Source organism: Rhinatrema bivittatum, chromosome 4, assembly GCF_901001135.1.
Source record: "Rhinatrema bivittatum chromosome 4, aRhiBiv1.1, whole genome shotgun sequence".
In the NCBI taxonomy this organism is placed as follows: Eukaryota; Metazoa; Chordata; class Amphibia; order Gymnophiona; family Rhinatrematidae; genus Rhinatrema; species Rhinatrema bivittatum.
In genome coordinates, this window is record NC_042618.1 from 39,514,332 (window position 1) to 39,527,391 (window position 13,060).

The 13,060-nt window shown below is 45.8% G+C and overlaps 1 protein-coding gene across 2 annotated transcripts in view; it reads left to right on the forward strand.

Annotated features, from left to right (window-relative positions):
* The first annotated feature begins 3,018 nt into the window (after positions 1 to 3,018).
* The window catches only part of TRAF3 (TNF receptor associated factor 3), a 233,393-nt gene continuing 223,351 nt past the window's right edge, over positions 3,019 to 13,060 (forward strand). Inside the window, exon 1 of one of the 2 annotated variants that reach the window (XM_029597994.1) lies at positions 3,019 to 3,082. The gene's annotated coding sequence lies outside the window, so the exon portion shown is untranslated. Of the gene's footprint in view, positions 3,083 to 4,497; positions 4,859 to 13,060 lie in introns of those variants that run through there. The other variant, XM_029597993.1, reaches the window with a different exon arrangement.

A 13,060-nucleotide genomic window follows, 5' to 3' on the forward strand; every position in this document is an offset into this window, starting at 1 on the left:
TCCGAGCCCGTGGCTGTCAGCGGGCTCGAGAACCGACGCGGGCAAAATTGAGCGTCGGCTGTCAAACCCGCTGACAGCCGCCGCTCCAGGCCAAAAGGAGGCGCTAGGGACGCGCTAGTGTCCCTAGCGCCTCCTTTTCCTCGTTTGCACCGCGTCGCCTAATTTAAATACTGGATCACGCGCGCTGGGAGAGCGGGCTTTAGTCCGCTCTCCCATGGACTTTACTGGATCGGGCTGTTTATATTGCAGACGGTTACCTCCCACTCAGGGTGATCCAGTACCGAGCGGTAGGAAGAGCTGCGTTAGTGCCTACGGCACCCGCGGTTACCGCCCGCACAGTGCAGCTCACCTACCGCTCGATCCTGAAGCCTAATTATGGGCCTTATTTTCCAATATCGCATTGGTAACGCATTAGGGGGCGTTACCAATGCAAATGAGGCTTCTTTCGTGCAGTGGGGAAAAATCGCGTGCGGCGATGTTTTCGCCATTCACGAAAACATTAGCGCCGCACGCGATGATTATTTCAGCGGTTTTGCACGATAGTCCCAGACAGCAGGCTCCGGGGGGGGGGGGGGGGGGGGGAAGAGAGAGAGAGAGAGAGAGAGAGAGAGAGAGAGAGAGAGAGAGAGAGAGAGACTGACTTACTATAGTGTCTATGCCCTACATAGGTATTTTAACCCCTATGGGAGGGCCACCTACTAACTCGGGGTGGGGATTAGGTATGAGCGTCGGGGGTTGGGGGCCACTTTCGCATTCCACATGAGACCTACTGACAGAACAGTGGTCTCTAGTGCAGATTTGCTGGCTGTCGGAGTGAGGACGCTCACTCCAAGAAGTGGTTTGGGCAACGTTCTCTCTACCTAGCTTGATGGACACTCTACCTGGGCAACAACATGCTAGGTGGAGAGAATGTTGGCCAAATCTCCGCTTGGAGTGAGCGTCCTCACTCCGACGGCCAGCAAATCTGCACTAGAGACCACTGTTCAGTCCGTAGGTCTCATGTGGAATGCGAAAGTGGCCCCCAACCCCCGACGCTCATACCTAATCCCCACCCCGCGTTAGTAGGTGGCCTCTCTCTCTCTCTCTCTCTCCGGCGCCTGCAACAGGCTGTCTGGGACTATCGTGGATGGCGGTAATCCTTTTCAGGCCCGTAACGCAGTCCATAACGCGAGGTTGGAGTTGTAGTTATTAGCCGCGATAGCAGCCGCGCTAACACTGCGGCCGTTTCGCAGCACACGATACACAGGTTCCCGCTTTACATATGCTCCGCCCCAACTCCGCCCCCTGAATACCAAATGACTAATTTGCATTCGCAAATCGCGATTTGCGAATTTATCGCACGCGGTAAAGTGCTTGGAAAATGAGGCCCTATATGTAAATGTAAGCCGTGTCCGAAAAGCCTTAGTCCCGCGCAACCCAGGATACTGGATAGAGCGCCTATACAGGATCCTGGGTGCGCGGGCCTAAGGCTTCACGCCACGCTGGTATCTGTCATTTCAAATGTCATTTGAAATGACAGATACCAGGAAGTCTGGTCCAATCGGGTGCAAAAGTAAGTTGCTTTGCCGCCGTCAGTGTCCCCCCCCCCCCTCCTCTCGGAGCAGGGAGCGAAAAGCAGCCTTGCTCCGGGAGGGGGGGGAGACACTGACGGCGGCGAAGCAACGCAGAAGCAACGGCGAAACGACTTTTCAGTGTCCCCCCCCCTCTCGGAGCAGGGCGCGAAAAGCAGCCTTGCTCCGGGAGGGGGGGGGGGAGACACTGACGGCGGCGAAGCAACGCAGAAGCAACGGCGAAACGACTTTTCAGTGTCGTCCCCCCCCCTCTCGGAGCAGGGCGCGAAAAGCAGCCTTGCTCCGAGAGGGGGGGGGGGGGGGACACTGACGGCGGCGAAGCAACGCAGAAGCAACGGCGAAACGACTTTTCAGTGTCCCCCCCCCCTCTCGGAGCAGGGCGCGAAAAGCAGCCTTGCTCCGGGAGGGGGGGGGGGACACTGACGGCGGCGAAGCAACGCAGAAGCAACGGCGAAACGACTTTTCAGTGTCCCCCCTCTCGGAGCAGGGCGCGAAAAGCAGCCTTGCTCCGGGAGGGGGGGGGGGGGACACTGACAGCGGCGAAGCTTTCCCCCAGCCCGGACACCGGCAAAACTTGCTGTTTTGCAGCCATGGCCACGAGCAGGAACGCGAAGATCTGGCTCGATAGCTCCTCCCGACAAGATGGCCGCCTGCACGGGGAAAGAGTACAATTGGCCGCTGAAGACGTGACATCACGACATCACGTCTTGAGCGGCCAATTGTACTCTTTCCCCGTGCAGGCGGCCATCTTGTCGGGAGGAGCTATCGAGCCAGATCTTCGCGTTCCTGCTCGTGGCTCATGGCTGCAAAACAGCAAGTTTTGCCGGTGTCCGGGCTGGGGGAAAGCTTCGCCGCTGTCAGTGTCCCCCCCCCCCCTCCCGGAGCAAGGCTGCTTTTCGCCCCCTGCTCCGAGGGGGGGGACACTGAAAAGTCGTTTCGCCGTTTCTCCGCCGCTGTCTTCTGGCTTCGCCGGTGTCCAGGCTGGGGGAAAGCTTCGCCGCTGTCAGTGTTCCCCCTCCTCCCGGAGCAAGGCACTATGTGCCTGGGAATTTTGCGATGTGTTCTCCCATGAAATCACAGACCATAAAAAAAAGTCACACTTTAATAATAAAATTATAAATAATAATTTAAAAAAAAGCCGTCCAAATGTTAGAGCGCAGCCCCTTCCGAGCCTGGGCTGCAGCTTGGCTCTATGTTCGCCCACCCTGAGCTGGGCTGCGCTTCGGCTCCATTGCTGCTGCCGCTTGTGACCTCATCACTGCGGACGCCTCATTCCTCCGTGCGGCGCGCTGCCTGCAGATGACATGCCGCTTCCCTCTGTGCAACTAGTCGCTTTTTTCTGCACTCCCCTTCCCGGTTCGGTCGCCCGCACGGAGCCCGCCGATGCCCGCACCGGGAAGCGTTTGAAGGCAGGCACGGGGCCAGCTGTGCGTCCGTTTTCGCGCCGCATTTACCATGGGGTCTGGGCATCATGCGCTAAGAAGCCTGCAATTCAGCAAAGTACGAAAAAGGTAGGTTTTAGCTGGCAGGGGCTGGATGCAAGTTAGAAAATAAAACCGACAGGAGCTTGTTTTTTGGTTTTTTTGTTGTTGTTATTAACTGCATCGCTCGACAGCTGTAGGAGCGGCATGACCTTTAATCTTAGTGCAGGTGCGCTACGGCGCATCTAAAGTAAAGGCATGTGTGTGTGTTCCCTGCAGAGCTAGAAGGGATCGATTGCAAAAGGTCACGTCCGTTTACACGCCTGCATTTATTTCTTTACACCCAAGGTCTTGCTCTCGTCGCTTTTGGGCGAACCTGTGCTGCCTTCTTTGAGAGGAGCCATCGGGTTGTGTCTATGTAACGTCTTGCTCGCCGGGCTGCAGCTGGAGGAGAAGTACCGGTACCGCCAGCACCATTTCCTGGACCGCTTGAAGGAAGAGGCCTCCCCGCCCCTGACATTCAGGGGGATAAATGGGCTCCTTTCCCGAAAAATAAGCAGCCCCGAGCGATTCCCATTTTGCAGCCGTCCCCGTTGCTGCGGCGGCGGCGAGGAGAGGGCAGCGCAGAGCCTTGCTGTGCACTTGGCGGCCCCGCGGTGGCGCTGCAGCTCAGCCCTGAGCACCTCGGGGAAGGCATTTCAGGACAAAAAGCCTCGGCATTCCTCCTACGCCGCTCCGTTTGCGTTTAACGCTTCCAAATAGCAAAATAAATAGCCAGCAACTACGGTGGTTCACGTCAGGATGCCTACGCCAGTTTCCAATGCCATTCTGCTTACTAGTGGGAGCCGCAAAATATTTATTGGCTATTGGGAAAAAAAAAGTGGCCTTAGGTTTTCTACAAAGAATTAATTTCATTCCATATTAATGTCATTTGTTTTTACAAAATGTAAAAAGCAGATCCCCTCCCCAAAGTGCTATCAGTCCCCGTCTCCCATGCAAAGACGGCCACTGCAGTCAATCATTTTCCCTTCCGGCTGAAAGGCGGCGGAGCGCCTCGACAGGGCTTTAAAATAAGCTTTTCTTAAAATAAAAATAAACCAAGGCAGGCGTTAAATGCGTACAGCGAGAGAGCCAGGGTGTCTGCTTTCTAAATAAACCCTGTCCTTGCCTACCCGCCTCTTACAGATATATATATATATATATTTTTTTTTTTTAGCCCGCAGTTTAAACCCCGCCGCCGCATTGCTGCTGTTGCTAAGGGCAGGGCCGGGCTGGCGCCGCCGGGAGGGACCTTAGCAACGGGGCCTAGCCGATTCCCCCCCCCCGCGAGAAGGAAGCAAAGCCGCCCAGGCAGCTCGGGTGTCTTTATTTTTTTTTTCCCTCTTCTGCCCGCGCGGGGATTTCGGGGGCGCCTTCCATCCCTCCCACCCCTTTTTTTTTTTTTTTGGTAGCGGCGCGCCGACCGCCAGCCATGAGGCGCTGGCTCTGGTCGGGGATTTCCAGGCTGCGGGGAGGAAGTGCTGCTCATCTGAATGATTACGGCAGAGGGACTTTCCAGTTCAGAAAAAAAAAAAAACAAAAACCACCCTCAGCTCTGGGAGGCCGCCTGCGATTCACTCGTTCAAGGCGAAAGGGGGAGGGGGGGACTTTTCAGTTTGAGTAATTCCCCCCCCCCCCTGCGGTGACAGGGGTGGGCAGCGGGAGGGGGGATCCATGGCACCGGCGGGGAAGAGCCGGAACCTTTTGCAGGCTTCCTCGGACAGGCTCAGGTGCCGCCGCCGAGCTCTCCGGTGACTCGCCCGCCGCCGCTTGTACTCAGGCCGGAGGAGGGGGAGACGGGACTGCCGGGCCGCTGCCGAGACCGCCGTAAGTACCGCTCCGAGGGCCCCGGCTGCAGTTTGGGGCCCGCCGGCTTTTGCCTTTTATGAATACAGAAAGTTGCACTCTCTCATGCAGGCCGGCCCCGCTTTTAAAGGGACAGTGTTCGCCCCTACTTGAGGCCAGTCAAGCCAGAGCTACTTTTATAAACTAGGGAAGACCAAATGTCAGGACTGAACCGTCTGTAGGTGGGGGTGGAATAAGAACCTGCTTCCCCCTCAAACGGATGGCACATAGATCAGGCTTTCAAAAATGCCAGCGCACTACATTCAGACCTAGTAAAAACCTTACGGTCTGGCAATAGTCTGAGCAAAAGGTTAGAGACATACATTAAGAAAAATATAATTCCTGCTGATGAGATAAATGTAACAGGACTTCTGGAGAAATCTGCAGTGATTTTAGACAGTTATGGATGATTTATTTGTATTTTTTTTTTTAAATCACGATGAAGAAATCTTACGTATAGTACTTTCTTACGAGCTTGGGCGAAGCCTTCGTTTACCCATCAGTTTTCTGTGGAAACTATTTGAGAGAGAGTAAAATCTAGATTTTGTTAATTTGTACAGACACCTGTTTTCTCTTTAGAAAAATATGCATTACTAAAAGTTCGCACAGTCCCACCTCTGCTGCAGATTTGAAATTAGAAGTGTAATGGTCTGGAGGCTAATTATATATCCTCAGTTTTATTTTGATTTTAAACTGCAAGCCATTATATTGTAATATAGCTGATACAAATATTTTTGTTTTAATTGCCTGTTTATATCTGTGTGTTCCAGTATTAAAGTTGTGAAATATCTTATGCAAATATGTCAGTAGAAATATATTTTTGGATTTGTTCTTGAATGAGGAATTAACTTTATTTAAGACAGTGCTTTCCTTATTAATCATATTTTATGCCATGATATTGTATATGTGTTCCACATATGACAAAATAGTTTACTGGATTGCCTGGACCTGAGCAAATTGTAACTTTATTTGCTTGTTTTTTGATTCTTCATATGTCAAAAAAGAACTGTGTGTGGTTTTTATTTTTTGCTTTTTAAAAATAGTTAATGCTAATGTAACTGCAATATGCCAGTTTAACAATAATTTAAAATAAGTGAAAAGGCTTTGCTTATTGAAACGTCAGAGATGAAGTATCAAGGATATGCTGCATAAACTGCCTGTGTGGATACTGCAACAAGGCAAACAAAGCACACTGAGAAAGTACCTTGTTGCTCTCTGTATAATGTTCCTAAGTATGATGTACCTTTGGGCAAATAAAGACCATCAGCTAAACCGGAATGTCCATTAACTAGCCAGATAAAGGCCAAACATAAGGTGTCAGGGAACAGGCGTTCAGCAAAACAAGCCCTGTGAAACCTAATCAGAGCAGCAGTGGGACAAATAAAGGTAATGACTAGGCTTATAAGGTTAAAAGAGGTTAGTTCCTTTTGCTGTAAATTGTTACTACTTCACATTTGCAGGACAAAAGTACATGTCATTTGTCCAAATAAATATGGGGCAATGTAGAACATAGTGTAATGCAGGGTTACCTGCTGGTATTGTTTTGTATCTTGTAAGTTTCTCTGTCTTCTGATATGCCTGCGTCATTGGATTATGCTGCTGCTGGCTCTGCATCACAGTGGCCTACTGCAGTGTTACTCAACCAGAGGTGCAGAAGCCACATGTTGCTGGCTGTGGTGCATCAGTGTCTTTGAAAGGTTTGAAAACAGAATAGGGTTATAATAACTTCTGTTCCTGCTATAGCATAAGATAACATTTTGCATATAGGTCTTCAAATCTGCATTCATTGCCAAATTCACTTATTTAGAGCCTGATTATAACTGCCTTGCCTGTACCAGTCTCCTTGTCCACTATTTCCCTGTCTTTGCTGCTGGACAGCTGAAAGATGTATGCATCACTAGTTAGCTGGAACTCTGTTTAGGGTTTGTGAGAGTATTTCTGGGTCACATGATGCTAATGAACTATTCAGGCTTCATTCTTGTAGTTCAGTGATGAGTTTTACAAATGTTTTGTTAACCCAGCTTTACCCTCCACCTCATCTCTTTTTGCATTTAAAAAGAATTTTCCAGACATTGTAAATACTCACATTGTGGAATTGTCTGTTCTTTTTGTAATGTATGTTTGTGTTGGATTTTAGATTGTGAGAAATGTTTGGTTTACTTCTCTTTGGAAAGACAACTTGCATGTGTTTGATTTAGGGTTTGTTGGAGTCAGTACACTTATTTCCTTACTCAGTAATTTCCAGTAGTTTGCTCAGCTGTTGCTTGAGATACTTGGACCCTGAGGTAAAAAAAAACCAACAAACCCTTCTTCCTGACTCTTCTGTTTGGTTTTTTTTTTTGTTTGTTTTGCAAATGTATAAAGCCTTCACTTTCATTTTTGAGATCTATGCTTTTATATAATTGGATAGTCCCAAACTCTGGGAAGAATTTCTGGCGAGGAAGTAGTTAAGCTTTGATATATTAATTAGTAAGCATGAGTATCATTGAGGTAATTCCCTTTTTTTTTTCTAGTTGGCCAGCACAATATGTTGCAAATTTTCCAGGAGGAGGGAAAGAAGGGGACAGATGTGAAAGCATGCTTTACCTTTAAGTGCCTACAAGATATAACATTTTGATATCCATTTACAGTGCTGCAGACCTGACTCTAGCAATGGCACAGTTCTCAAGTGTGGTTATCTGTGTTGAGTGGAACTGGAGAAGTTTATAGTTCTAACAGCTGCTTTTATATAGTGCATTTTTTGGCCATTCTTGAAACATGATGGTTTAGAAAGCTGGATACCCACTTGTGTGTTAAAAAACAACTGCAATAGATTGGCATTCTCCATCTGTTATGGTACAGGGAAAATGAAATCACCCAGCAGCCTTGCTTAGGGTAATCATTATACAGGGCCCTGTTTTGAGGAAGATGGGGGTAATAACTGGAATAAGTTTATTATTTGACTATCGAGCATTGTGAGTTGACTTTTGCTGGCTTCACTATGTCATTGCATCCATAAAGAGTCTTAGATGAGTGATAGGCCCGTCAAGATGGCAACCAAAATGATAAAGGGAATGGAACAGCTCCCCTATGAGGCTGAAGAAGTTGGGGCTCTTCAGCTTGGAGAAGAGACGTCTGAGAGGGGATATGATAGAGGTCTTTAAGATCATGAGAGGTCTTGAAACAGTAGATATGAATCGATTATTTACACTTTCGAATAATAGAAGGACTAGGGGGCATTCCATGAAGTTAGCAAGTAGCACATTTAAGACTAATTGGAGAAAATTCTTTTTCACTCAACACACAATAAAGCTCTGGAATTTGTTGCCAGAGGACGTGGTTAGAGCAGTTAGTGTAGCTGGGTTCAAAAAAGGTTTGGATAAGTTCTTGCAGGAGAAGTCCATTAACTGCTATTATTTATTTATTTATTTATTTATTTATTTATTTGGGGTTTTTTATATACCGAAGTATAGCGTTTTGCCTTCACTCCGGTTTACAGGATAACAACGTAATACATACAAATATCTTATAACTATCTTTATCATTCAAAGAGTAGAACCTTATTTAACATATTAAATGGGAAAAATATATACAGGAGATAATCTATACGAAGATATAATATATGATATTCATTAGCTATTATGTGGAACAAATAGCAATCTGAGCAGGGGAGGGATAATGTATGAAATGGGTCTGGGAAGGAGCTCGGGGTATGTTAGGTGGTTTCAGGTAAAGACTTGATAAGGTTGCATGAGGAACGAGGGCGATGAAAGGGGAGGTGAGAGGGGAAGAGGCGGGTAGGGGGGGAGGGGAGGGGAGAAAGTGTTTAATAGAGGGGATCTATTAATCAATTTATTAATTTATTAATCAAGTTTACTTAGCTAATAGCCACTGCTATTAATTGCATCAATAGCATGGGATCTTCTTGGTGTTTGGATACTTGCCAGGTTCTTGTGACCTGGTTTGGCCTCTGTTGGAAACAGGATGCTGGGCTTGATGGACCCTTGGACTGACCCAGCATGGCAATTTCTTATGTTCTTAAGATGCCTTGCTAAGCATAATTTAATGTTTCTCTCATCCAAAAAAGTTAGCCAATCTGAGGACTAGCTGGGTCAATTTGATCTTTCCGCCATCATTCACTGTGTTTAGATAATAATGAAGGCATGTAGTTTTTTTTTGTGATTTTCCATGGATTTAGAAAGTACCACCAAATCTACTCTTTCGCAGTTTTTTCTACTTTTTAACATAGAAACACAGAAACCGAGAAAATAGGCCAGTCTGGTGGCTCAGTGGCTGCACTGTCATGTGGAGGGTCAGATCATCCACCCTGGATTGGCTGGGGTCGCTGCAGAGGGGTTTGTGGGCCATCAAGGGTGACACCTGGTGGCTAGATTTAGAAACCATGGCACAGGGTTCTGGAAGAAGCCCTATTGCGTGACTCCCAGCTTCAGGGCTGATGCTGCAGTGACCTGACCAGTAAGGGTGGGTGGGGTGTATGTGTATGTTAAAATAAGGGAAAAATCCCCGGGTATTGTTGAATGAAAGTTAATTGCATTGGTTCTGATTGAGCTGGAAGAAAAAAGAGAAAGAACTAGCGGGCAAAACTCCCTTCCATTCCCCCCCACTTTGAGAAAATAATGGCAGTCAAAGACCACAAGACTCATCTAGTTTGCCTATTCTTGATGGAATAGTACAGAGCCTATCACAACTTTACATGACATGACATGACATATAAGGGTCTTTTACTGTTATTGATTTGTTTTTATAGTTCTCCTTTTTGATATTATGTGAAAATCGGTATATACAAGTAAAATTGTCATTGTCTTTTTATGTGCTTTATCTGTGTTTTATTGAATTCTGTAACTATTTTGACTGCTTTAATATTCTCATATTAAAAATGTTATGCTAATAGAGTCAAAGGAAGAAAATGTCAAACTAAACCCAGTGATAGAGACCGCCTCACGTAGATTTGATGTAGAGATATACATATGCTCTTGACTGCTCAGTACTATTAGTGAGGTGCAAACATTTTCTTTCTGTGAGAATAAACCTAAATCGAGATCATTAGTACGGTGTTAAACCTGAAAGGAAGTAGAAGATGGGAAAAGGGTTACTCCTGTTAGGGTTCCCAGAAGCTCCCAATCTACGTGGCCATGGCCCCTTCATACTGCCAGCAGACTTGCAAGCAATGGACTTATGTATGTTGGTTTATCCATCTTTGCTGTTCCTTGACTGTCATCAGATTTATGTGCGCATTGGCTGGACAGAAAGAGAGAACCTCCTCAACCTCGGCTCACCCTCCTTGAAAACATCAGTATAGCCAATATACAAAGCAGAATAAAATCAGCAGTTATCCTCTTTAAATGAGACTTACCTAATGGGGAGGAATCCACCTAACCCCAACAGTGAACCCATTCTCAAACTGAGGGGACCATCTATCCCAATTAACAGCCTAGTTGAGTAAGCAGCCAGGTTTTCAAATGATAGAGGTGATGGCAGATAAAGACCAAATGGTCCATGTAATCTGCCAGCAAGTGGCTTATGGTAGTAACAGCCATGCCATACATGTTACCCCCATGTGTTCTGTTACAGGCAGTAACTGCTGCATTGTGCAGGTTACTCCCATGCGTTTTGTTAATGGTAGTAACTGCCACGCCATGCAGGTTACTTTCATGCATTTTATTAAGCTTAATAACTACTGTTCTGTACAGGTTACGCCCATACAGAAATGTTATACCTAAACTTAATATAGGTTATACCTTTTTCTTCATTACCAACCTCAAGCCTTTAGAAATCTGCACTGTTTATCCCATGCCCTTTTACATTCATTTACTGTTTTCATCATTGCCACCTCTTTCAGGAGGGCATGCCAGGCACCACCACCCTCTCCGTGAAGAAATATTTCCTGATGGTTCAGTCATCCCCCCCCTGAAATTTCATATTGTGTCCCGTAGTACAGTTTCCTTTCCGATGGGAAAAGATTTGATGCTTGTACTTCATTAATACCTTTCAAGTATCTGAAGATCTGTATCATATCTCCCTTGCTCCTCCTCTCCTCCAGGCTGTGCATATTTAGATCCTTCAGCCTCTCCTCATAGGTCTTCTGAAACAGACCCATACCATTTTGGTCACCTTCCTCTAGACCTTTTCTATTCTCTCTCTATCCCCTATGAGAAGTCTCCAGAACTGAACACAGTACTCCAAGTGAGGCCTCACTCAGGACCTGTTCAAAGCATTATCACCTTGCTTTTCCTGCTGGTTTTTCCTCTTTCTAAATAGCCCAGCAACCTTCTGGCTTTAGCAGCCACCTTATCACTTTTTTTCTTTGTTTTTGGCGATCTGAAGGCAGCAGTCTCCCAGTCCATGCACATTAGTCTTTTGGATTAATACACATCTCTGAGCTCCCTTAGATCCTGCGATATACTCCATTTGGCCCCATGACCTTGTCCACTTTGTTTTCCCAGCTCACCCCGTGCATTCTCTTCTGTAAATGGGATTACGTCTACCCCCATGCCCATCCATGCTCTTGTCAGCCAGCAATTGTCGTTCTCCAGAGTCGTCTTTAGTGAACACTGAACAGAAATATTTAATATTTCTGCCATTTCTTCATCTTTATCCACACATTGTTCCTTGTCGCCTTTGAATTTTAGTATACCACCTTGGATCTACTTCTTTTCATTAATATATCTGAAAAATGTTTTGTCACCTCGCTTTACCTCTTTGGCAGTCCTTTCTTCAGCTTGTAATTTTGCCTTCCTGATGTATTTCCTAGTCTCCCTCAGCTTCACCAGATAATCTTTCCTATGCTCCTTTTTTTGGGAACCTTTGTACATTGCTGATGAAGAAAACACACAAATTCGCACGACTTTGCTGCTTTAGATTTTTTATGGATTGATAAAGTAGACTTTCAGACTAATTTGTGGTGCATGTGGCATTCATAATTTTAAATATTTTTATTTTTGGTTTCCAGGAAAAAGCAAAGTTATGATCATTCAACTAACCAGATTTTCACAAAGGTTTTAAATTGGATTTGTACAAAAATGCTTTTAGTAAATTTGTAGCTGTCTCCCAGTGAATGCTACCAATAATAATTCTTTGCTGGCTTTTTGCACCATTTGAAGGTTACCTATTATTCTGTTATGGAGATCCATATAGATATTTACAGTAATCTTAAGTGTGACAAGACTGTGTTTGCATGATCATCCTTAAATCTTGGGGAAGGAAAAACAAAGATTTAAGTTGCTTAACCAATCACAAAAGGAAGAAAGCTCTTTTCAAAGCTGCTTGTACCTGGCTTTTCAAAGTAATGTAACATATATACAGTAATGACAGCAGAAAAAACCCAAATGATCCATCCAATCTGCCCAGTAAGTTTCTTATGGTAGTAACTGCCACTCTGGGCCAGTTACCCCAAGTCTTATGTTAAGGGTAGTAATATTTACAATCAAAACTAAGCACCTGTCAAACCTACAACAAAATTACTGCTAGCAACATTTTTTCAGGATGTACATACTTCCTGATAACTCAGACAATGCTGCTTGAACCTGTTTGCTTTTGGATTTGGCTGTAGAAGCAGTCCTGTGTTTTTTCCCTAATGTCTGCTTATGAATATCCCGGAACATAAGTCGGGGGCCTAGCGTTGGCTGTAGTCTAAATCCAGCTCACCATTTTGCCCCTGCTGTCGAATCGGAGAGCAGTGTTGCAGTCTCGTCAAAAGTATCAAGGCTAATTGGTTAAGGATAGAAACCCCCGTGGCTTTTGTTAAGGGTAGTAACTGCTACTCTGTGCAGGCTACTCTCATGCGTCCTTTTCTTCATTTCCAGCTTCTAGTCTCTAGGGATCTGCATTTTTATCCCATGCGCTTCTGAATTCCTTTCCTATTTTAATCCTTGCCACTTCTTCCAGAAAGTTTTAACTTGAAACTGTCTACTTAGGATGGATTCTTCTATCAGATTATTTCAAAATACCACCATGTAATACCGAAGATAGCTCGAGCCTGGGGTATATTATAGACAATGAGACCTCATATGTTATGGCGAGGCTTTTGATGCATTTGCGTATGCCTTCAACGCCTTGAATGATATTGTGCGGTGATAAAATTTTTTGTTACACCGTATCAAACTGTTATAATCATTGGTCTCTTTGACAAAATTGGTCTCTTTGACAAAATTTTATCACCGCACAATATCATTCAAGGCGTTGAAG